Source organism: Phoenix dactylifera, unplaced genomic scaffold (assembly GCF_009389715.1).
Source record: "Phoenix dactylifera cultivar Barhee BC4 unplaced genomic scaffold, palm_55x_up_171113_PBpolish2nd_filt_p 000256F, whole genome shotgun sequence".
Classification (NCBI taxonomy): Eukaryota; Viridiplantae; Streptophyta; class Magnoliopsida; order Arecales; family Arecaceae; genus Phoenix; species Phoenix dactylifera.
The window spans coordinates 409067-433161 of NW_024067749.1; the positions used below are offsets into that span (position 1 = coordinate 409067).

At 47.5% G+C, this 24095-nt stretch overlaps 1 pseudogene; it reads right to left on the minus strand.

Annotated features, from left to right (window-relative positions):
- Positions 1–24095, minus strand: part of LOC103698534 — an 84876-nt pseudogene that overhangs the window by 42643 nt on the left and 18138 nt on the right.

Sequence of the window (24095 nt, forward strand, 5' to 3'; positions counted from 1 at the left end):
GAAAGTACGCCAAGGCTGAGGAAGCCATGGCCTCTCGGCCCGAGGCAGCCAAGCGGCCTGCTAAAATGCAGAAGAAGCACCACGAGGAGCGCTCCCGACCAAGGAGCAGATTTCCCCAGCGCAAGAAGAATCCTCTTCGGCCTAGGAGCCCGGTCCGCCCGAGGTCTCCTCCCCAAAAGCTCAGTAAATACACCCTCCTTCCGAAGTTTGGAAAATAAACTCCTCTTACATCTACCCGAGCTGAGATTCTCATGGAGATTGAGGGTCGAGACTACCTCCGACCCCCACCAAAGATGCGGCCATCAGTGCCGCGGAAGCACTCGGACAAGTACTGCCGCTTCCACAAAGACTACGGCCATGACACAGAGTACTGCTACCAGCTCCATGATGAAATCGAGGCACTCATCCGCCAGGGCCGGCTGAGTCGGTTTGTCACCGGCCGATCTAAAAGAAGGGCGTCATCCACACCATCCGCGGAGGGCAACCAAGAACACCTGAGGTGTCAGGCCAAAGAGGAGCTTCTTCAAAGCATCCTCGCACCGAGGAGGTCATCTCCTTCTCCGATGAAGATCTGAACGATGTTGAAACCCCTATGATGACGCTGTAGTTACTTTCCTTACCATAGCAAACTATGATGTAAAAAGAGTTTTGGTGAATAATAAAAGTTCTACAGACGTCTTGTTTTATGATGCCTTTCAAAGGATGGGAATGACTGAAGAGCAACTTGAAAGAATGAGTACTCCCCTGGTCAGGTTCATAGAAGATTTTGTACCCATCGAAGGGGTCATCAGCCTATCAGTCACGGTCGGAAGCGTGCCCTGAGAAAGCACTGTGAAGTTGAACTTCCTCGTGGTCCAGGTCGCTTCGGCCTACAATGCCATCCTCGGCCGACCAGGGTTGAATGCCCTTCGAGCTGTGGTGTCTACCTACCACCTTCTCATGCGGTTCCCCATGAGTTGAGGGGTCGGCGAAATTCGAGGAAATCAGGCAACGACAAAGTAGTGCTACATGACTGAACTCAAAGGGAAGCATCCGGCCGAGCTCCCTCCTCAAGCACTACCCATTAAAGGGTTAGAAGTGCAGGATGAACCAAGGCAACAACGAAGCAAGCCCGGCAAACCCCTCCTTCACATTTCCCTGAGGGACGACCGACCCGAGCAGATTGTACAGATCAAGTTTGGCTTGGGCCCGGAGATCCGAGCTCATATGATCGAGTTTCTTTGGGCCAATGCAGACATGTTTGCTTGGTCGCCTACTGACATACCGAGAATGACCCCGAGGTGATGGTCCACTAGCTCAAGGTACACCCGACCCACAAGCTAGTCAGGCAGAAGAAGCGGAGTCTAGCAATAGACCGGCAGTAGGCAGTGGCTAAAGAAGTCGACAACCTCCTCAAGGATGGCTTCATCAGGGAGGTCACTTACCCCGATTGGCTCGCCAACGTTGTTCTTGTGAAGAAGGCCAACAGAAAATGGCACAACAGAAAATGGCACATGTGCGTGGACTATACCAACCTGAATAAAGCAAGCCCAAAGGATAGCTTTCCTCTCCCGAGGATCGACTAACTCGTCGACGCCACTCATCTTTAGGGAGTTAGAAGTTCCTATCCCTGAGGGAGAACCCTCTCGCTCCCTCAGACACACTGACCACATGGGTGAGAGGACTCTTCACAGAATGGGCTTCCATAAAGTAGAGGGAGTTTGGGTTAGGAGAACATCTTCATCCACACCATCTGACCCTACTACTCACCATTCACCTAGCCCTGACCATGACCAGGAACACTACACAGCTCCTCCCACTTTTCCATCCACTTCTGGTCCCTCATTCCCAACTGAACCATCCACTTCAGCTGGACCATCTATAGCTTCACCACCTCAGCAGCCCCTAGAGGTCAGGATCAGCCCTGAGCAGCTCCGGAAGCTGAGAGATGAGATAGTGAGAGAGCTGCGAGGTCCACTTAGTGCTCCTTCCACTGATGTCATCCCCTCCACAGCAGCCATATCTGATGTCTGAGACCGGAAAATTGATGCTCTGTCTTTTGAACTGACTTTGCCTCGGAGTCGACTCGGGCCTTGTTGGAGTCGACTCGGCTAACTTGGGGGTCAATTTTGGAACACTTGGAGTCGACTCATTCATAGGATCTCCGAAACTGAATCTCTGCCTTTCAGACTGCTTTCCTTTGGGAGTCGACTCGGACAAACTGGAAGTCGACTCGGCTGATGTGGGAGACGACTCGAAGTCTTCGCGAGTCGGCTTGCTAACAGGGTCTCAAAAACTAACGTTCTGTCTTTTTGTCAGCTTTTTCATGGAGTCGACTCGCTAAGCATCAGAGTCGACTCACAACCTTTTGGAGTCGACTCGCTAACAGGATCTAAAATTCATCGTTCTGTATTTTTGTCTGTTCTCAGTCGGAGTCGACTCGAGCTTGTGCCAGAACCTTCAAGTGTTCCGGAGTCGACTCGTAAAGTTCAGAAATCGACTCGTGATGCAGACTTTGGTTCAAATAGAGTTCAATACTTAACCAAAATACTCTGAACCAAAGCTCAAGGTACTTAGACAAAAATTTATAGAGATTTACCTGAAATACTAGATTGAATTCATTAGAACAACATAAGGCATACTCAAATACTTTGAGCTCATCAAAATCAATTAGGGAATACTCAATCACTCCACAAAAATCTCTAGGCCTGATCCCGGCAGTTCATAAAACCATGGATCATGGCATCAGTCGCCCCCTCCACCAGCTCGTCCAGGTATTGCTCGGACTCACGAAAGTTTTGGACGGCCACCAGAACATGCTTCTTCGCAAGCCGGTCGAGTTCCTCGGCCTTCAGCTTTAAAGCTTCGGCCTTGTGCCTCTAGTCGTCTAGTGCGGACTCCAGCTCCAAGATACAACCCTCGGCAGTCGAATGAGTCTGGAGGAGCTCAGCTTCCATCCTCCGAATTTGTGCGAGCCCGGTCTTGACAAGAGCCTTGGCCTATCGCCGCCCCTGTTCGGCAGTCGCCGACTTCTGCTCTGCCTCCCCTAGCCGCCATTCGGCATCGGCAGCTCGGGCCTCGGCTTCCTCCCTTCGCCGCTGTACGGCCTGCACTTTCGGCCATAGCTCTCGAATCCTCTTCCGGGAGTTGAGTACGGCGTTCCCCAACATGTCAACCAAATGAAGCGACTAGCACAAGAAAACAGAAGTTAGCCGGGGTTAAGCATCTACGCAGAGGTGATATCACTTACCAAAATACTGGTGGTATAGGCCTCGTCGACAACCCTGGTCACCCCTAGCTCCACAAGCTGAGCTCGGTCGCGCGGAAGCGAGGCGCAACGAACGAGCTCGCGGGCGACCTCGCTGGACTCCAGCACCATGTCATCTTCGCACAATTAGCACTTAGGTCAAAAAGGCTTTCTCCCGGACTCAGAGGAAGTGGGCCGAACTTCGGGCGAAGCTGCAACCCCAGAAGAAGTCGGAGCCCCGAGCTCGCCCCCAGGCTCGGGACTGATTAGGGCGACCGGACGACCATCCGGGCACCCCGAGCTCCAGCGGGCGCTGCAACTACCCGCTCCACTACGCCCCCTTTCACTACTTGTGGGGGCGGCCTAGCTTCAACGGAAGGACTTGCTCGGGCCCAGACCAAGCAGGTTTGGCAATGACAATCCCGAGCTTGCGCCGCTCAGCGTCAAAGCCCGAAGTGACTCGGGCTTTCTTCGCCTTCTGCTCGGACCGGGCTTCATTCGAGGCAGCCATCCTCTTGCGGTATCTGGCCATCAGGGTCTCGGGGTCGAAAATCATCCCTGCAATTTCTGGCAACAGAACTTAGTCAAAATCCAACACAAAAAGGAAAAAGAAAGAAGGGAAGGCGACTGCATTACCCTTACCCTCGGGATAAGCTAAGCTCAAGCCAACATTCATCAGGACCTCCTCGTTATGTAAATTGGGGAGCCCTCGAGTTTCTTCCAGGCCGAGCAGCGTGTCTAAAGTCGTCTGCTCGAGCTATGACAACTTGGGGAGTTTGTTATTAACGGCGACCCGCGGCGAACCCCAGGTCGGGTCAAACCCCCACGATTTCTCGGAGGAAAGAAAGAAAAACCTACGCTTCCACCCATGAATGGAGGAAGGCGCGCCTCGGAAGAGCATGCAACCTCTCCGAAAGGAGAAGTACCACCACTCTTTGTTCGTGGAGTTGCCTTTCAATATAAAGCAACTCCGGAAGACCTTGACTGAGGAGGGTAGAATATGCGCAAGGCACAGGACGAGGAAGCCAACTATTATCCTCCACGAGTTCGGAGCGAGCTATATTAGGACTAGGCGATAAGTCGCCAGAAGCTCATTCATGAACCCATTCAGGAGGAACCTCAGCCCTGCTCAGAGTGTTTGCAAACACCCCGATCTGACCTTCAAGAGGGTCATCGACTCGAGCCCCGGGCTCTGGAAGCTTTAAGGTGAACCCGGAGGGAATGAAGACCCGAGCCCGAATCTGGCCTGCACTAAGCACAAGGGCTCTCAAGGGCGACCCCATCGCCTTGCTCACAGGAAAGCAAAAGAAAACAGAAAAAGAACTCCGAGCAACCGAAAAGGATAAAGACGCCTACCTAGAGTTTTCATCAAAGAAAACAGAAAGAGAAAGGTTGCCGAGGAGCTCCAAAATACTCCGGAAGCCTTTCTGAAAGCTCGAGAGCAACGGCGACGGCCAGGAAAAAGAGGGAAAACAGAAGATTAAATAAGAGCCCCAAAAGTCTCCTGAAGGCTTTATATAGCCTGCTTCAATGGCTCCGATCGGCTTCTCCAAGCGACTAATTAGCCAGATTCCATCATGCGGCAGGCCCCGGGGCCGTTTCAGCAAATCTCTTCAGATCGCGCCACTAAAGGCCGATCATCATGGCGAACGTTTTCGAAGGACGGGGCATTAATGATTGGCCCCTCGCGTTCTGCCCAGCAACACCTTGAAAAGAAGCGCGCACGCAACACATTAAAGAGTTCCACGGCCGTTCCCGCTTTGATTGATGTGACGGCCTGATCTACTCAAACTCGCCTTATGGAGCATGATTAGAAGTAATCGGCCCCCAATAAGGCAAAGTATATTCAGCTCAGTGCGCGCATCTTGGCTAAATGCAGGACGACCGACAATCCAACTGCTTCCTTCGCCCAAGCTAAAAAGCAACTCGACCTCGAAATCTAGGGGGCAAATGATGGGGGAAAAAATGGATCGTCCTGCTCACCACAGTAGGGCCATCCAATTATTAGCCAAATAAACCCCAGCACCGGTTGAGCCGGGCCTCGGCCTCGCTAAGAGTCTATCCGAGCTCGAACTTCGTCAAGGGCTCAACCAACCTTAGACAGGTCTCTTTGCTGCTACAACCTGCGTCAACCTTTTCTGATGCTTATAGCAAGGCGCCCCTTGCAAAGGGATAAAGTCGTAAGGAGAAAATTGCCATGCATGAGCTGCGCACGATGTAAAGCACGTGCGTACTCCCCCAAAGTGGACAATACCTTGCTCTCTGCTGAGCTGCTCCAGTACTCTCCATAGACAACGCACCCTGGTCAAGCCCAAGGCGCCCCCTATATTCACCGATGCACCCCGATCGAGCTCGGGGTTCCTTATCAAATAACGCGCCCCGATCCTTGAGCTCGGGGCGCTCTACCGAGCACATCTTGAAATCAAGGACGCTAGGCTAACCTCAACGCCAGTCAAGCCGACCTCGCCAAGTATATGATACGACCTCTCAACGAGCTCGGCCTCGCCCACAGCCGCATCTACGAGCCTGCCCACACCCGCCTACGTAGCGGTACATCGCAACGCCTCCACACCATTCTGCTCCAGCCATACCCTGCTACGACTGTCAACATCCTACCGTTCACAAGAACAGACTGCAACATGCGCCTCAAGCAAGTTCTAGCTACGCGCCATCTGGCTTAAAGTCATTCCCTCTCATGATGAGAACAAGCCATACCTCCGCCACCTGGGTACCTCTACAGGAACTATAAATAGCCCCATCAGGTAATGCCTAAGGGACTTTTGATCCATCTAAGATCCACTCTAACTTGATCGTCGGAGGGCCCTCACTGGAACCACCAGTGAGGCTTTGTGCAGGTACGCCATCTCACGGGAGGTGGTTCATCCTCTTCCTCAACCTTCCGGTAGCTTCCTCGACTCCTCCGGCATGGTCACCTTCGGGCCAAATTTGAACCACAACAAATGGTATAAAAGAAGTGATTGCATAAGATAATCCTTCCCAAGTGGCATTTAACTCAATTATCTGCGAGCTCATTTGGATGGAACAATCCCTACCTGCCATAACTTTATTCTCACGATTGCAGATCACAAATCCAGACTCAGATAGCCCCATCAAAGTTCACTTTCGACATTCTCGGTTATGGGGCAGCCCGAGTTATAAGAGGAGAAGAATATATAAGAGAGAAGTGAGAGCCCAGATTGTAGTGAAGAGGTGAGACTATGACTATCTACATCCTTAAAAGTTAAAATACCTCTCCACCAAAGCAATAGCAGAATGAAGAAGTTTATTTGGTAATTGGCTTAGCTGCTGAAAATGTGATAATCTATGCCCCCACCCCACCCACCAAAAAGAAAAGGAAAAGAAAAGAAATGAAGAAATTTGAGTCCTCCAATTCATCCTGTTCTGCTGCAGAAGATAAGCTATAACCGAATGTTATTGAACAAGTTCATGCCCATGGTGACCAATAGAAATTACAGAAGTAACAGACTGCTAGTCATCATATATAGCCTAAGTGATCTTCCCACTCCCACAGAACAACTTCCAAAAAGCATAACACCCCCCAACAAATTGATAATAGGCTAAATTCTCCATGTAAGTCATTTGTCGCAGACAATTTGACACCAAGTATTTGACAGTTCAAGAGCTAATTTTTGTATGTCATGTTACTTAACCAGTCCTATTGCCAATCATGAAGCCTAGACATCACAAGACTACTTTCAGATTATGGTTTACAAATGGTCTCCCAAGATGAAAGTAGAATCCCTCTCTTCACTATTATTCCAAAAAGAGGATCTGGAAAGTCCTCTAACCATGTAATGATATCATGGAACACCTAGCAGTTGGCAAGCAAATGCTGAGAAGAAATGAGCACTGTATGAATACCTTCCAGTCAAGGTTAAAAACTTCTACATCCACAACTCTAATATAGCCAACATGTGATCGTTGATGAATTGGAAATCCCTGATGTAAGGTGCAAATCGAGTGAAAATTACTTCAATAACTTCCATATTGAGATTATTCTATGGATTTCTAAGTATTTAGCCAAACTAAAGGCAGCACTGGTTTTTGTTGTAACATTAAACAAGACAATAGAATTGAAAGGTTACCTGCAGAGCAGGCATACTGCAATAATCTCAAGCACTCCTTTTAGTATTGTAAAATTGCATTTTGTAGCTATAGCGAACAGCAAACAACTGTCGGCAACAGATGCAAGACAGCCAAACTATTGATAAGAAGGTTTATAGACATGCAAATTCCCCATTAAATGGAAAAGATACAGGTGAGAGGGCAGCCTGATTGTAACCAAGGCCGACATATTGAGTGGTCTGGCATGCACCACTCAACACTTGTAGTACCAAGGCCTCCAAATTTTACTATCAAACAAAGATTTTGGAGATACTTGATTATCAGGAGTCCTAGTTTCTTGAAATCTTGTAAAGTCTATTAGAGTCCATCAGGGCTAGATGGAAACTTTGGTACAAGAATTATTTGAATGGAGTTGAAGATTTTGAGGCCAGGTTCAGCCCACGTATCTCACCCCTCCCTCCCTCTCTCTCTCTCTCTCTCTCATCTCTCTTCCCCCTTCCCTCTCCTCAAGATATCTTGTCTATCATCTTTGTTTCAGCTTATAGTATCTCTATGTTGTATATAGAATTTTCTGAATATCAGCTGTACATCAACTACTATGATTGTTTAGCCTGTAATCCTTTAAAAACCTATTCCTCCTCTCTCTCCAAAACCAAAATCCTCTATACAGGTCAGGGCAGAATGCTTAATCTCAAAAGTTTATTTGACCCTTTATTTGCCCTTAATCTCAAAAGTTCATTGCTGCTATCCTCTATACAGGTCAGGGCAGCATGCTGTCAAAGTATGCCTACCCCAAGTATAGTCCTTTCCATAGGTCTTTCCGCACATTGTATTAATTGGTCCTACACCACTTTGGTTGGAGATGTGCCGGTAAATATTTTGATATGCTTGAGGAAATTAGAGAAATAGCATCTATTATACTCATGGTCTGCTGTACGACCCCGTACCGCCTGGTACGGAGCATACCGTACCGTACCAGCAGAGAGCCGGTACGAAACATACCTTCAAATCGATACAAGCCTCATACCGCTCGTATCGAGGCGTACCATCCGGTACCGATATGTACTGACGTGTACCGAGGCGTACCGAGATGCATACCGGTCTGTACTGAAGTGTATCGAGATAAAAATTAAGAAAATGGTTAGAGAGCTATTTTGGCACAAAGATGTACAATACCGTACCATACCGAACTGATAAGGTACCGATACGGTACCTGGTACCGAGATTGCGGACCTTGATAATACTTATTGATACACCTTGGAATCGACCACAACCGACATGGTAGACCGACCAATGAGAGTTCGCCATGAAACCTCCGACCGACCAATCAAAGTCCGCCACAAGAGCGACCCTAAAGGTGCTCGAGAGTCCCACAAATTTCAAACTCTCCTCCCAGCTGGCAATATCTCGACCATGATCACAAACGGTTTTCATAACCATATGACGAACAAGCGAGATGTGCAGGCAGAATGCCCACACACAATCTTCTGGATGCACTAATCAGTTACCAAAAATGGCCGATCTGCCCACCCGATTTCCTCAGCAACAGGTACCGACCCTCACCTATATAAACAACTTCCAAGGGATCCTCCAAGTGCTCTTAAGCTCTTTTATTCTCTTACGCTGCCACTCTACCGCTCACAACACCTCCGCTATTCCTTAAGAGTCTAACTTGGGCATCGACGGATCCCCTGGCGGACACTCTCCACCAAGAGGACTTTTCTGTCTTTCCTGTTTCACATTGGATTCAGCATTGGAGTGAAGGTCCGAACACGATCTCCGCCATCCAACATCACCTCGAGAGCAACCGAGATTGGAGCCATCACCGCCCAAGCGTAGCAACCACTGAACCACCATCTCGAGATAGATGTGATACTTTGCCAACCTTCACGGTCTAAACAACGAACCATCTGAGCACTCTAGTAGTCCAGCCAGCTCAGTGCCATGATTGGGTTGATTTTCAGTGCCAACAGATTGGCACTAGAGTAAGGGTTGTGATCCCACTATCGGAGGTTCCACTACATGAAAGATGACCTGCAACCACGAAGTCGCGAAGAGCATAAGCAACATCCTCAACTACCTAGCAAGATGCACCCTTCGAGTCCAATGACTCTCTACAGAGCCCTCAAAAGGCTCCGCTTCCACCGAAGCTGCAAGCAACACTAGGATTACTTTTGAGCAATTTAAACTGCTTGTACAACAGGTTCAAACACTAACTACAACTATCCAATACCTACAGCAGATGGCCGCCATAACCAGCAGCAGCAAGGTCACAAGCCAAGTGACTACGGAGTCGCAACACAGTCGAGCTTCCCTCCTCTAAGCCCAAGGCAGGCTCAACAAAGCCATCGCTCCCACCTTCAGAGCCCAAAGTGGTCCCTATGCAGCCACCACTCTCGTCCGTGGAGCCTAGAACAAGATAGAAGGCGTCGATCTCCAAGCTCACAATCTTGGGAGGGATCGACATCGGGCCACTCCCCCCACCGATCAAAGAGGATCCCTAGGAGGGAGGCTGACATCGATTGCAGGATCGAAGAGATAGACCGCCACCTGAAAGCTTTGAGGCACCATCGAAAAGAGCTACAATTTCACCACTGAGCCCCCATTCTCGACAAGAATCATGGAAGAGCCTCTCCCTCCACGGTTTAAGATGCGCAACTCAAGACTATGATGGGATTTCCTACCTTTTGGACCACCTAGAGAGCTTCAAAGCTCTCGTACCTCTCCTTTTATAGAGTTCTCGGGTGGCCAAGATCGAGCCATCCAATCTGATCGCTTGCCACATGTTAAGTTCTCTAAGTCCTTGGCAATCAGCCTCCCTTTTGGAAAAAATTCCCTAAGGCCCTCATAAAGACGGCACAAAGTTCGATAAAGCATATGCTTCGGATGATGAGAAAATCGAACAGCCTCTGAACAATAAAAGCGAACAAGCGTGATATCCTCCGCATATTCATGAGGCAATCGAACAGCCATTGAACATTGCCCTGGATGCATGACCTCGACTATGCTAAGACCAGGAGGCAAGTGATCTGTGAGCCAACGATGGCCTAGCCGTTGACCTACCTCAGTGGACTTATGATGGTGTGCATGCCGGCTTGCTTAGGCAAGCCTACGTTGGCTCATACATCGACCCACATCGAAGAGCCTATGTTGGCTTCGGTACTGACCTGCTTCAAACAACCTAAGGGACTTAGCAAAAATTGAAGTTAAGCTTATGGGTCGAGCTACTATGAGTAGAGCACTTACAAAAATTAAGCAAGCAAAGGAGAGATGAAAATATAATCAACTTTCATTTCATCAAAGGAGGTTACAAAAGTGCCAAAGAAGGAGAAGTACAAAATAACAGCTCGTAAACAGCAGAGCTAGAAAGCTATCCTACTCTTCTCCTTCTCCTTCTCCCTCCGAGGAAGACCCTTTAGCTGCGGATTCTCCTGAAATGGTCACAGAGCTAAGGTCGTGGCGACCTTAGGAAGCAACTTACCAAACTTCATCCGGCATGCCACAAAGCCTTTCTTAAAGGAGTCCGTGACAGCCTCCAACACCTTACCGTGGAACTCCTGAGAGTTCTAGTATTCCTGCAATGACCTATCATGTCTCCTCAGCTTGACCGTCCCTCTCCTCAGCTAGGCAGCTTTGTCCTCCATCAGAAAAACCTCTCCTCGGCCCGAGAAGCTCTACCCTCTGCCCCTGCCATCTTACACTTCGGATGAGCAATCTCTTCCTTGTCCTCTTCGATCCAGGTGATCTCCTCATCAATCTCCATCTATATCCCTGCGAGCTTAGCCTCCAACAGGCCGATCTGAGCCTCAACAGCATCAACCCTTTTTTTGGAGAGACGAGCCTAGGCCTTGCCATCCTCCCTTGCCTTCTTGGCCATCGACCACTTCATCTCTGCTTGAGCTCTTGCTCGCTCAACCTTATGGAACCGGTGATCGGTGCTCTCCGACTTGTGCTACTAAGAGTGGGTGATCTCCACCAACGCTTGCGCAGCGTAGGCCCTCTTGTGATTAGAAAGAGGAAGGTCAACCCTACCAATCAAAGAGAAATTCTAAAGTTCCGAAGCCTACAACCTTACCTCAATAGCGGCGGGGCACGACGAGATGAGACTCTCGGTTGACTGCCTTTGGAGCTCTTCCTCATCCTCAAAGAGCATGAACCCTTGAACCATCTCCCACATCACCCTAGGGTCGCAGTTATGGAGCACCGAGTTAGTGACCTTGACCAACCAATCCGATCAGAAAGTTCCCAACACGGCCCTCTATGATGAGGATTGGGATGTGGAAGGCAAAGCACGTAAAACCCCTACAACAGCAGCCGAGGTAGGAGCCAGCCTGGTTATTGGCACTAAAGTTTAGGCAGCCTCGGAGGCATCAGTCGGAGCTTGAGTGGCCTAAAGAACATGTGTTAAAGATTAAGCGGCCTCCAAAGTGGCCACTGGACCTGTAGCAACCATAGAAGCAGTTGCCGAAATTTCCGCAGAGGCCTTGACAAGGACTGCTTCCTGAGAAACCTCCAATGCAAGCGAATGAGCAGAAATAGAGACGGTGACGATCACCGCCACCTCGGGTGAACCCTCCTCGGCGGGCCTCTCAGCCCGAACAGTTTCCACCGAGCTCGATGCGACAAGAGATCGGCTTCGACAACAGACGAGCTTGCCACCATCTTCTTCTTCCTCTTCTTCAACAGGCCAACCTCACGAAGCCTCTTCTTCGAGGCATCAAATAGCTCATCGACATTAAACATCATCGCTGCAAAGACAGACCAACAAGTCAGCGAGCCGAGCATTTATGCTTGGGAAGAAATAAAAGCAAAGCAAAATGAATTACCCTCGGCAAGAGCAATGCTGAGACCTGCATTCACCAAGTCCGCCTTGCAAAGCAACTCTGCTTCCTCATCCTCTTCCACCGCATTGAAAAATACCACGAGCCTGTCGAGGTCACAAAGAAAAAATGGCTCTTAAAACCATGGATACAGGAAGGGCCAAACAGAAGGATGTTGTAGCATTTTCTATAGAAAAGGTACTGTGAGATACGGGGCTGAAGTCGGCAGCTCCAGCCAACTTCAGCCCCGATCCTGATATGGGAGGAACCGGAGAGGATCGCCATCCTCTCCGGCTCCTCCGGGGGACCAAAAGGGGCAAGGACGCCGCGGGTATTCCGCGGCGCCCCCCTAGCCAATCCGCGGCCAATTCACGGCCGCGGATCTCGCCCGACCGCCGCGATTTTCGCGGCGGAGGGCCGTTATGGTGGGGACGATAAAAACCCCACCCTTTCATCCCTAGGGCACCACCGAACCCCCCTCTTCTCCTCCTTCTCCTCCCTCTTCTTCCTCTGCTCTTGCCTCCCAAGTGGCTGGCGGGCCGCCGGATCCACCACCATCACCACCCGTGCCCTCCCCTGTTTTGGGATCCACTTCCCTTTCGGAAAGCGTCGCCGTCGCCGTCGCCACCGCTTGATCGCCGGATTGAGCAGCCTCAAGCGAGATCCCACTGCCTCTGCCGGTAAGCCTCCCTCCTCCTTGCTTTCATGGATTTTGTTCTCCCTGTTTCAGCCCCAAGCAACTGAGTCGGTTGCTTCTCCTTCCCGTCGGCCACAGCAACAGTCGTCGGCCGCCATGGCGGCCGGCTAGCCATCGACCGAGGGGTGACCTCCGGCCACCCAGGCCGGCCACCCCGCCGCCCCTCTCTCTCTCTCTGCTGTCCTTCCTTCTTCCCCTGTCCGTGGGGGGTTTGGGGAAGGAGGAGGCCCATCACGGGCCAAACTGGGCCCGTTGGGCCCTATCCATTGCAGGCCCAACTTGGGCCCAGTCCAGTCCGGTTGGGCCCAGTTGGGCAGTACCTTTGTGGGCCCAACTTGGGCCTAGTTCAGATCCGAACCCGAAACCCGAAACCCAAAATCCGAACCCATTTGGCCAATAAATGGAATTTTTCAGTTCAGCCCCTAATAGTATATTATTTCACAAAAAGGTATTCTGAAATTTGTATTTGATCCCTGTAGGAAAGATTTATTACATAAAGGCTCTCAACTATATTTGTTTGGTCCTTTTACCCAAGTTTTATTACGGAACGGTGCTATGTAATTAGACATTGGTCCCTGAAACGAATTTTTATTGCATAAATGAACAAATTAGAGGCCAACCTTGGAAGGGCCCTATTGGGCCGAGTCTATGTGGGCCCATTGGGCCGTGTCTGATGTGGGCCCTATCGGGCCATGTTCATTATGGACCAACTCTGGGCCCTGTTGGGCCGCGCCCAATAGTATTATTTTTGAATTTTTGCTTAGCTCTGAAATTAACAAGGAATTAATTAAATTTAAACAGGTGAACCTGATCCGCCTATCTGAAGTAGGGATTAAGCGAGAAGAGGTAAGTAATTTAATACTTCAAGTGTAATTTTCAAATTATTTGATAAATAGATTAAATTCTGATAAATATTTTGTATTCTGTAAAATGGGTCAGACATATTAAATGTTATTTGAAAATTATGTTGTATGCTTTGAAATCCGCAAAATATGATTGGATAATTTATGAAATCTACTTTCTATATATATGCATTCTCAGCATGGCTATGATCTGTTCTGTTCTGGCCCCGCCAATGGAGATTATACGTTGGACCTGTCGACTTGTAATCTGTGAGAAACCGGTTTCGACACCGCGCCACCGGTGATTAGAATAGTGGTTTCTGGACACCGTGGCCACCGGTGACTAATATTAGTGGTTTCTGGCACTTTGTGCAACCCATGCCACTGGGTTACGTGGCCGTAGCCTATCATGTTGAGATTATGATATCAGAGTTTTATAAAAACAAAAATGATATTATTTGTGATTTGTTTCAAACATTGTCCTGTATTTTGATCTGATATGCTCTAACCCCACTCTGGGGTATTTTATTGCTTACTGGGCTAGTGTAGCTCATTATTCTGTTTTCTCCATTTTTTTCAGATCCAGAGGCTTGATTGCACGGGATTGGGGAGTGCGTTAGAATTTTCGATGATTCTTCAGTTATTGACATTTTAGTTAGTTTAGTTTGGACATTTGAATTATGTTGGTATATGTTATTTTGGAATTTTGCAAGACTGCTTTTGAATGACTTTAATTATTTATGTCAATTTTAAGCATCTGTGATTTACCCTCAAATAAGTTTGAACATCTGTATTTGCTTTGATGTAATCCGTTGCCTTGCACGCCTGCGCGGCCCGCCGTGCGGGTGTGCGGCGTCTGCCGCGCCTCGGGCTCGGAGCGTGACAGATTTGGTGGTATCAGAGCTCAGGTTTCAGATTCATAGGGATTATGTTTGAAACAGTCATATTTGAGCCTAAGTTTTAAGATCCTTAGGATTCGTTGGAAAGTTGAGAGATGGGGTAGTAACTAGACAAAGGGATAATGTTCATTTGCTTTGATTATTTTTGTATTATTCTGTTTGGATAAATATTTTTAAAATTTATATATTTTCATTGAATCAGAATGCCGCCTTGCCGTGTCCGTAGCTTGAATCGGATGGTTGGGCGCTCTCGGGGAAGAGCCCCCACTAACCAACCAAACGGGCGAGGCATCGCATAACTCAGGGCCCCAGGGTCAATCAACTCCAGAAGCTGCTTCCGAAAATCAGACTCGGGTGCTCGAACTGATCGAGGAGGTCGTCGGGTTAGTACGCCAACAGAGGCAACAACCTCAGCAACCAGTCCAGCAGGATGTTGCTCCTCCTGAGCATAGAAGGAGCATTGCAGAATTCAAGAGAATGGCACCTTCGGCTTTTAAAGGCACTACTAGTCCTCAAGAGGCTGAAACCTAGATAGATGAAATGGAGAAAGCCTTCAGGGCAATGGAGTGCACCGATGAAGAAAAGGTCAGATTTGCCACCTATATGCTTCAGGACCGAGCTCATCATTGGTGGATGTCTGTGGAGCACACATTGGCACCCGAGCAGGAGGCACTTACCTGGCAAAGATTCCGCACCGCATTCTACTCCAAGTATTTTCCCTCCAGTCGCCTGAGGGAGCTAGAGAGGGAATTTCTCAATCTGAATCAAGGAACTATGACTGTGGATGAGTATGAGGCAGAGTTTGACAGGCTATCTCGGTTTGCTCCCACCCTCGTCATGGATGCAGAGTCCCGGATGAGAAGATTTGAAGAAGGATTGAAGCCTCACTTACGTCGGAGTTTGGCCGCAATACACTCGACGAACTATGATGATCTGGTAGACAGGGCTAAGAATTTGGAAATTGTCTGGAAAGAAACATATGATGCCAAAGATAGGAAACAAAAGAAGAGAAGCAGAGATTATGATGCTCGCAGTGGACAGAATTCTAGCAAGACTGCAAAATCTCATAATCAATCTTGGCAATCAGGGAAGCAAGGATCTTATGGAAAAACTATTCAGCAAGAGAAGCATAAGTGTGATGCATGTGGTGGTATGCATAAGACTGAACACTGTAGACGATTATCCGGTGCTTGTTTTAGATGCGGCCAGCAGGGTCATAAGGTAGCTGAGTGTCCTCAACAGGACCTTCGATCAGTTCAGAGGCCTCAAACTACAAGAACCCAGCAAGTGCAAACTTATCATGCTCCGGCTCAGTCAGCTCAGCCTTCTTCTCCTAAGCAGCAGAAAGGGGGGAGACCACACACACAGGGTCGTATTTATGCACTGACTCAGCAGGATGCTCAGGCATCCAACACTGTGGTGTCAGGTACATTGCCAGTTGCTTCTGTTTATGCTCATACATTATTTGATTCTGGTGTTACGCATTCTTTTGTGTCATCTACATTTGTGCAAAAACATGACCTGCCTTATGTGCAATTAGAGTATGATCTGCATGTTAGCACTCCTGCCGGGAGCGGGATGATTGGTAACCAGGTCTGCAAGACTTGTCCGATTCAGATAGTAGGTAGAGACTTGCCTGCTGATTTGATAGTTATAGATATGCATGACTTTGACATAATCCTCGGTATGGACTGGTTAGCATCACAATTTGCCACCATTAATTGCCATGAGAAACGGGTAAACTTTCAGATCCCTGGAGATACCGAATTTAGCTTCGTAGGAAGTGGTGCTTATACCTCCCCTAGAGTTGTCTCTGCTATGCAAATTAAGCGGCTGCTTAGAAAGGGGAGTATGGCGTATATTGCCACAGTGGTTGATACCAGACAATCAGATCAAAGATTGGAAGATATTCGAGTAGTGAATGAATACCCTGATGTCTTTCCGGAAGACCTTCCTTGCTTGCCACCAGATAGAGAAATTGAATTTGCAATTGATTTAATTTATGGTACCACACCAATCTCTAAGACCCCCTATAGAATGGCTCCAGCTGAAATGAAGGAATTAAAGGAGTAGTTGCAGGATCTTTTTGATAAGGGTTTCATCAGACCTAGTGTTTCACCTTGGGGAGCTCCAGTCTTATTTGTAAAGAAGAAGGATGGTAGTATGAGATTATGTATTGATTATCGAGAGATAAATAAAGCAACAATAAAGAACAAGTATCCTCTACCAAGAATTGATGACTTATTTGATCAGTTAAAGGGTGCTCAGATATTCTCTAAAATTGATCTTCGTTCTGGGTACCATCAATTAAAGATAAGGGCTGAAGATGTGCCTAAAACTGCTTTTCGTACTCGTTATGGGCACTATGAATTTTTGGTCATGCCTTTTGGACTGATAAATGCCCCTGCAGCTTTTATGGATCTGATGAACAGGGTGTTCAGACCCTTTCTGGACAAATTTGTAGTAGTCTTTATTGATGATATCTTGATCTATTCTGGGAGCCAGGCCGAGCACGAGCAACATTTGAGGTTAGTACTGGAAACCCTAAGACAAGAGCAGTTGTATGGTAAGTTGAAGAAAAGTGAATTCTGGCTAGACAGTGTGATGTTCCTAGGGCATGTAATATCTAAAGAGGGTATCTATGTGGATCCAAAGAAGATCGAGGCAGTGGTCAACTGGAGCAGACCCAATAGTGTTACTGAGATTCGCAGCTTCTTGGGCCTAGCAGGATATTATAGATGATTTGTTGAGGATTTTTCCTCTATTGCTGCATCTTTGACTCGACTAACTCGTAAAGGAGTTAAGTTTGAGTGGTCAGATAAATGTGAACAGAGCTTCCAGGAGCTTAAGCAACGTTTGGTGTCCGCTCCCATCCTTACCCTTCCCTCTAGTGGCGAAGGTTATACCATCTACAGTGATGCCTCAAAGAAAGGATTGGGTTGTGTACTGATGCAGAATGATAAGGTTATTGCATATGCTTCCCGACAATTAAAGTCATATGAGGAGAACTACCCCGTTCATGATCTGGAACTTGCTGCTGTTGTGTTTGCATTAAAAATTTGGAGACATTATTTATATGGTGAATCTTGTAAGGTGTACACTGATCACAAAAGTTTGAAATACCTTTTTACCCAGAAGGAACTAAACATGAGACAGAGAAGATGGTTAGAGTTACTGAAAGATTATGATTTGTCTATTCATTACCATCCGGGAAAAGCTAATGTGGTAGCAGATGCACTGAGCAGAAAATCCACTGGTAGTATTGCTGCCTTACTCACCTCTCAGAGGAAAATTCTGGAAGATCTGAGGAGAGCAGAAATTGAGGTATGTTGGCATGACTCTGATGCACAATTGGCAAACTTACGTGTCCAACCTACCTTGATAGAGAGGATCAGGATTGCTCAAGCAGATGACCCTCAGTTGCAAAAGTTTAGAAGTGATATTGAATCAGGTTCTCAATCAGAATTCAGACTTCATGAGGATGGATCATTGAGATACAGGAACAGAATGTGTATTCCAAATGACACCGATTTAAAGAATGAAATTATGAAGGAAGCTCATAATACTGGATATACAGTGCATCCTGGGGGTACTAAGATGTATAAGGATTTGAAAGGTACATTTTGGTGGAATAATATGAAGAGAGAAATTGCACAATTTGTGGCTCGGTGTTTGACATGTCAGCAAGTTAAAGCAGAGCATCAAAGACCGGCAGGGTTGTTGCAGCCCCTACCACTTCCTGAATGGAAGTGGGAATACATCACTATGGACTTCGTCTCCGGGTTGCCTCGCACTCTTAAAGGTTATGATGCTATATGGGTGATTGTGGATAGATTGACAAAGTCGGCACACTTTTTGGCATTCAAAGTAGGAATGACCTTGGAAAAGTTTGCAGAGCTCTACATTGAACAAATAGTGAGGTTGCATGGAGTACCCGTATCCATTGTTTCCGATAGGGACTCGCGGTTTGTATCTCACTTTTGGAGTAGTTTGCATAAAGCCTTGGGGACCACTCTGAGCTTCAGCACAGCTTTCCACCCTCAGACTGATGGCCAATCAGAAAGAACCATTCAGACCTTGGAAGATATGCTAAGAGCTTGTGTAATGGATATGAAAGGTTCTTGGGACCGTCACTTGCCTTTAGTTGAGTTTGCATATAATAACAGTTACCAGGCAAGTATTCAAATGGCACCTTATGAGGCTCTATATGGAAGAAAGTGTAGATCACCTATCTGTTGGGATGATGTTGGTGAAAGAAAAATTATGGGCCCCGAGATTGTGCAACAAACAGTAGAGAAGATCCAGCTGATCAGGGAACGCCTCCGGATAGCTCAGAGCAGACAGAAAAGTTATGCAGATAATAGAAGAAGGGAATTGGAATTTCAGGTCGGAGATCATGTGTTTCTGAAAGTGTCTCCTACTAAAGGGGTGATGCGATTTGGAATACGCGGAAAACTCAGTCCACGCTATGTCGGCCCCTTTGAGATTCTGAAAAGAGTAGGAGTTGTGGCTTACAAATTGGCACTTCCACCTTCACTGTCTGGAGTTCACAATGTTTTTCATGTTTCTATGTTACGAAAGTATATTCCAGATATGAGCCATGTGGTAGAAGTGGCCCCTTTGCAGCTTAGAGAAGATTTGACATATCCTGAGCAGCCTGTACGAGTGGTTGATAGAAAAGAGCAAGTGTTGAGGAGGCGCACGATTCCTTATGTTAAGATCCAGTGGAGCAATCACTCAGAACGAGAGGCCACGTGGGAGCTGGAGGACGAGATGAAGGAAAAATATCCGGACCTTTTTGCAAGCTAAGGCATGTTAAATTTGGAAGACCTAGAGTTTTTTTTAAATTTCGAGGACGAAATTTTTTTAAGGGGGAGAGAATGTGAGATACGGGGCTGAAGTCGGCAGCCCCAGCCGACTTCAGCCCCGATCCTGATATGGGAGGAACCGGAGAGGATCGCCATCCTCTCCGGCTCCTCCGGGGGACCAAAAGGGGCAAGGACGCCGCGGGTATTCCGCGGCGCCCCCCTAGCCAATCTGCGGCCAATTCACGGTCGCGGATCTCGCCCGACCGCCGCGATTTTCGCGGCGGAGGGCCGTTATGGTGGGGACGATAAAAACCCCACCCTTTCTTCCCTAGGGTACCACCGAACCCCCCTCTTCTCCTCCTTCTCCTCCCTCTTCTTCCTCTGCTCTTGCCTCCCAAGTGGCTGGCGGGCCGCCGGATCCACCACCATCACCACCCGTGCCCTCCCCTGTTTTGGGATCCACTTCCCTTTCGGAAAGCGTCGTCGTCACCGTCGCCACCGCTTGATCGCCGGATTGAGCAGCCTCGACCGAGATCCCACTGCCTCTGCCACCGCCGGTAAGCCTCCCTCCTCCTTGCTTTCATGGATTTTGTTCTCCCTGTTTCAGCCCCAAGCAACCGAGTCAGTTGCTTCTCCTTTCCGTCGGCCACAGCAACAGTCGCCGGCCGCCATGGCGGCCGGCTAGCCATCGACCGAGGGGTGACCTCCGGCCACCCAGGCCGGCCACCCCGCCGCCCCTCTCTCTCTCTCTTCTGTCCTTCCTTCTTCCCCTGTCCGTGGGGGGTTTGGGGAAGGAGGAGGCCCAACACGGGCCAAACTGGGCCCTATCCATTGCAGGCCCAACTTGGGCCCAGTCCAGTCCGGTTGGGCCCAGTTGGGCAGTACCTTTGTGGGCCCAACTTGGGCCTAGTTCAGATCCGAACCCGAAACCCGAAACCCGGAACCCAAAATCCGAACCCATTTGGCCAATAAATGGAATTTTTCAGTTCAGCCCCTGATAGTATATTATTTCACAAAAAGGTATTCTGAAATTTGTATTTGATCCCTATAGGAAAGATTTATTACATAAAGGCCCTCAACTATATTTGTTTGGTCCTTTTACCCAAGTTTTATTACAGAACGGTGCTATGTAATTAGACATTGGTCCCTGAAACAAATTTTTATTGCATAAATGAACAAATTAGAGGCCAACCTTGGGAGGGCCCTATTGGGCCGAGTCTATGTGGGCCCATTGGGCCGTGTCTGATGTGGGCCCCATCGGGCCATGTTCATTATGGACCAACTCTGGGCCCTGTTGGGCCGCGCCCAATAGTATTATTTTTGAATTTTTGCTTAGCTCTGAAATTAACAGGGAATTAATTAAATTTAAACAGGTGAACCTGATCCGCCTATCTGAAGTAGGGATTAAGCGAGAAGAGGTAAGTAATTTAATACTTCAAGTGTAATTTTCAAATTATTTGATAAATAGATTAAATTCTGATAAATGTTTTGTATTCTGTAAAATGGGTCAGACATATTAAATGTTATTTGAAAATTATGTTGTATGCTTTGAAATCCGCAAAATATGATTGGATAATTTATGAAATCTACTTTCTATATATATGCATTCTCAGCATGGCTATGATCTGTTCTGTTCTGGCCCCGCCAATGGGGATTATACGTTGGACCTGTCGACTTGTAATCTGTGAGGAACCAGTTTCGACACCGCGCCACCGGTGATTAGAATAGTGATTTCTGGACACCGTGGCCACCGGTGACTAATATTAGTGGTTTCTGGCACTTTGTGCAACCCATGCCACTGGGTTACGTGGCCGTAGCCTATCATGTTGAGATTATGATATCAGAGTTTTATAAAAACAAAAATGATATTATTTGTGATTTGTTTCAAACATTGTCCTGTATTTTGATCTGATATGCTCTGACCCCACTCTGGGGTATTTTATTGCTTACTGGGCTAGTGTAGCTCATTATTCTGTTTTCTCCATTTTTTTCAGATCCAGAGGCTTGATTGCACGGGATTGGGGAGTGCGTTAGAATTTCCGATGATTCTTTAGTTATTGACATTTTAGTTAGTTTAGTTTGGACATTTGAATTATGTTGGTATATGTTATTTTGAAATTTTGCAAGACTGCTTTTGAATGACTTTAATTATTTATGTCAATTTTAAGCATCTGTGATTTACCCTCAAATAAGTTTGAACATCTGTATTTGCTTTGATGTAATCCGTTGCCTTGCACGCCTGCGCGGCCCGCCGTGCGGGTGTGCGGCGTCTGCCGCGCCTCGGGCTCGGGGCGTGACAGGTACCACCATCCCTTGTTCTGAGGATGCATCTTCGTCCGGAAAAAGGCTCGAAACAACCCCATGATGGAACAAACCCATGGAGCCTCAAGAAGACAAAAACCCAACAGTCATCCTCCAGACGTTGCGGATGAGCTAGGCTAGAACAAGCTGGTACTGAGCTAATGGCTTGACAATGACCAGAGGAATTAGGAGCCTCAGCCCCACCCTCAGAGTTCTCATAGAAGGCAAGCTGATTCTCCCGAGGCGACATCATCCAATTGAAAGAATCGGGAAACTTCAAGGAGAAATCCTGAAGCATGAAGAACTCAGCTCAGATCAAGACGAGGTCGGACTCTGGCAAGATGCTTTATTCGGCATCCGGAACCGAGGCGACCTCGAAGTGGACCTCACCCAAAGCCACAGAAACTCAGTCAGGAGAATCCTGACCCACACTCTCATTGTCCATGGACCATATCTCCAAAGACAAATCCATCAAAAATAGGAGGGGACAAGGAAGGACGAAAACAAAGGTCCTAGAAATCCAAAGAGGGCTGAAGGAAACCAAATACTCTAGTGGAGATCTCAAGGCAGAAGACTCCGGTAAGGTGACGGAACTCTAATAAAAATGAGGAAAGGAGCTATAGGAAACTCACCCGGTCATAGCCTCTCTCTCCTCAAGTGCCAGACTGCAAAAGACTCAAATGAAGGAGATGCACCAATCTCCCGCCTTATATAGAGCCTCGGATAGCTCGGATCGGCACAACGGTTCACCTACTCAAGCCAATCTTCACTATGTGTCGTTTGGATGTTCGCCATCGAACGATCACTCAAATTGCCATCAGCAAAAACATCTAATCATTGCTCTGAAACTCCAGCTGCGAACGATACCTCTTTAGGAAGAGCATATGCGAGCATGTCCCTCATAAATGCAGTATCCAAAAGATCTTTGCAATGAAACTAAAAAGGTAGTCTTGATGGCTCAGTTTCACAACTCAGCTTCACAACTCGCCTCGGCTCATTGGCTTCATTAGTAAATTTACTTCTATTACTCGAGCCAACATATTAGCTCGGCTTAGAAGTGGGGACAAGTGATATGCATCAGAACCGACTATAGCCGGCAAAGCAGAGTGACCAATGAGAGCTCGCCATGAAGCCTCCAACCAACCGGTCAAAGCCTACTATGTAACCAAACCTAAAGCATACGGAGAGTCCCTCAAATTTAAACTCTCCCCTCAATTGGTACAGCTCAGCCATGATCGCAAACAGTTTCCATAACCACGTGACAAACCAGCAAGATGCGCGTGGGTGGAATGCCCACGCATGATCTTTAAGGCGTGCATTGATTACCAAAATCAGGCGATCCACGTGCCCGATTTCCTCGGTGATGGGTGCCAACCTCGCCTATATAAAGAACTCCCAAGGGATCTTCCAGGTAAGTGCTCTTGAGCTCTTTTATTCTCTTACACTGCCACTCTCACAACACCTCGTTCTCTGAGTCTGTCTAACTTAGACATCGGAGGGTCCCCCACCAAACACTCTCCGGGAAGAAGAATTTTGTCTTTGCTGTTTCAGGTCAGACCCGACGTTGGAGGAAAAGTCCGAGCAAGATCCCTACCATCCAACATCAACTTGGGAGCAACTAATATCGGAGCCATTACCGCCCGAGCGCAGCAACCACCAAACCACCATCTCAGAAATAGGTCATTTTCTACGACCGACCTTCATGGTCTGAACAACTGACCATCTGAGCACTCTAGTATTCCAACCAGCTCGGGGCCTTAGTTGGGCCAATTCGCGTTACACTTATCATGCTAGGAGAGGAAATAAGCAAGGGGCATGCCAGGTATTATCATTAGATCAGTATCTAGTTGCTCCTATATTATCACAAACTTGAAAGCACATCTTGACTCAATTCAAGAATGCAAACTGCCTGGTGGTGCTAGCATACTAGTGAAACCATGGTGAACCCAACTTTGGATCACCTTTCATTTTCCCAAAGAAAAACCTGCTCATGGAAAGATGAAAAGGAAATCTACTTGACAAAAGAGGTAGAAGTATCTCAAAAGAACAATAGCATGAGAAAAAGCTCATGAGAGAGACGTGTCTCCATGCTGAAACCTGCATCCACTACGTGGAGTTGAGACCATGCATGATATAATTAGGCTTGTAATGACCAAATAAAATCAAGTAAAAAAGGAAACAAAAGAATGTAACTATATAAATAGCTAGTCAAAGAAATACCTAGATTTATTGGGCTTATAATGGCCTAATAAAGCCTAGCAATCGAAAGCTAGAATTATTGAGCTACTAATGACTAAATAAAGGCTGCCTGAGAAAGCAAAACAAGAGAAATTAGATGGAGTTAGAACCTAGCTTGTAGCAAACAAACCAAGTTAAAGTCCAAACTCGATACAACCTGATCCAAAAACAACAATTG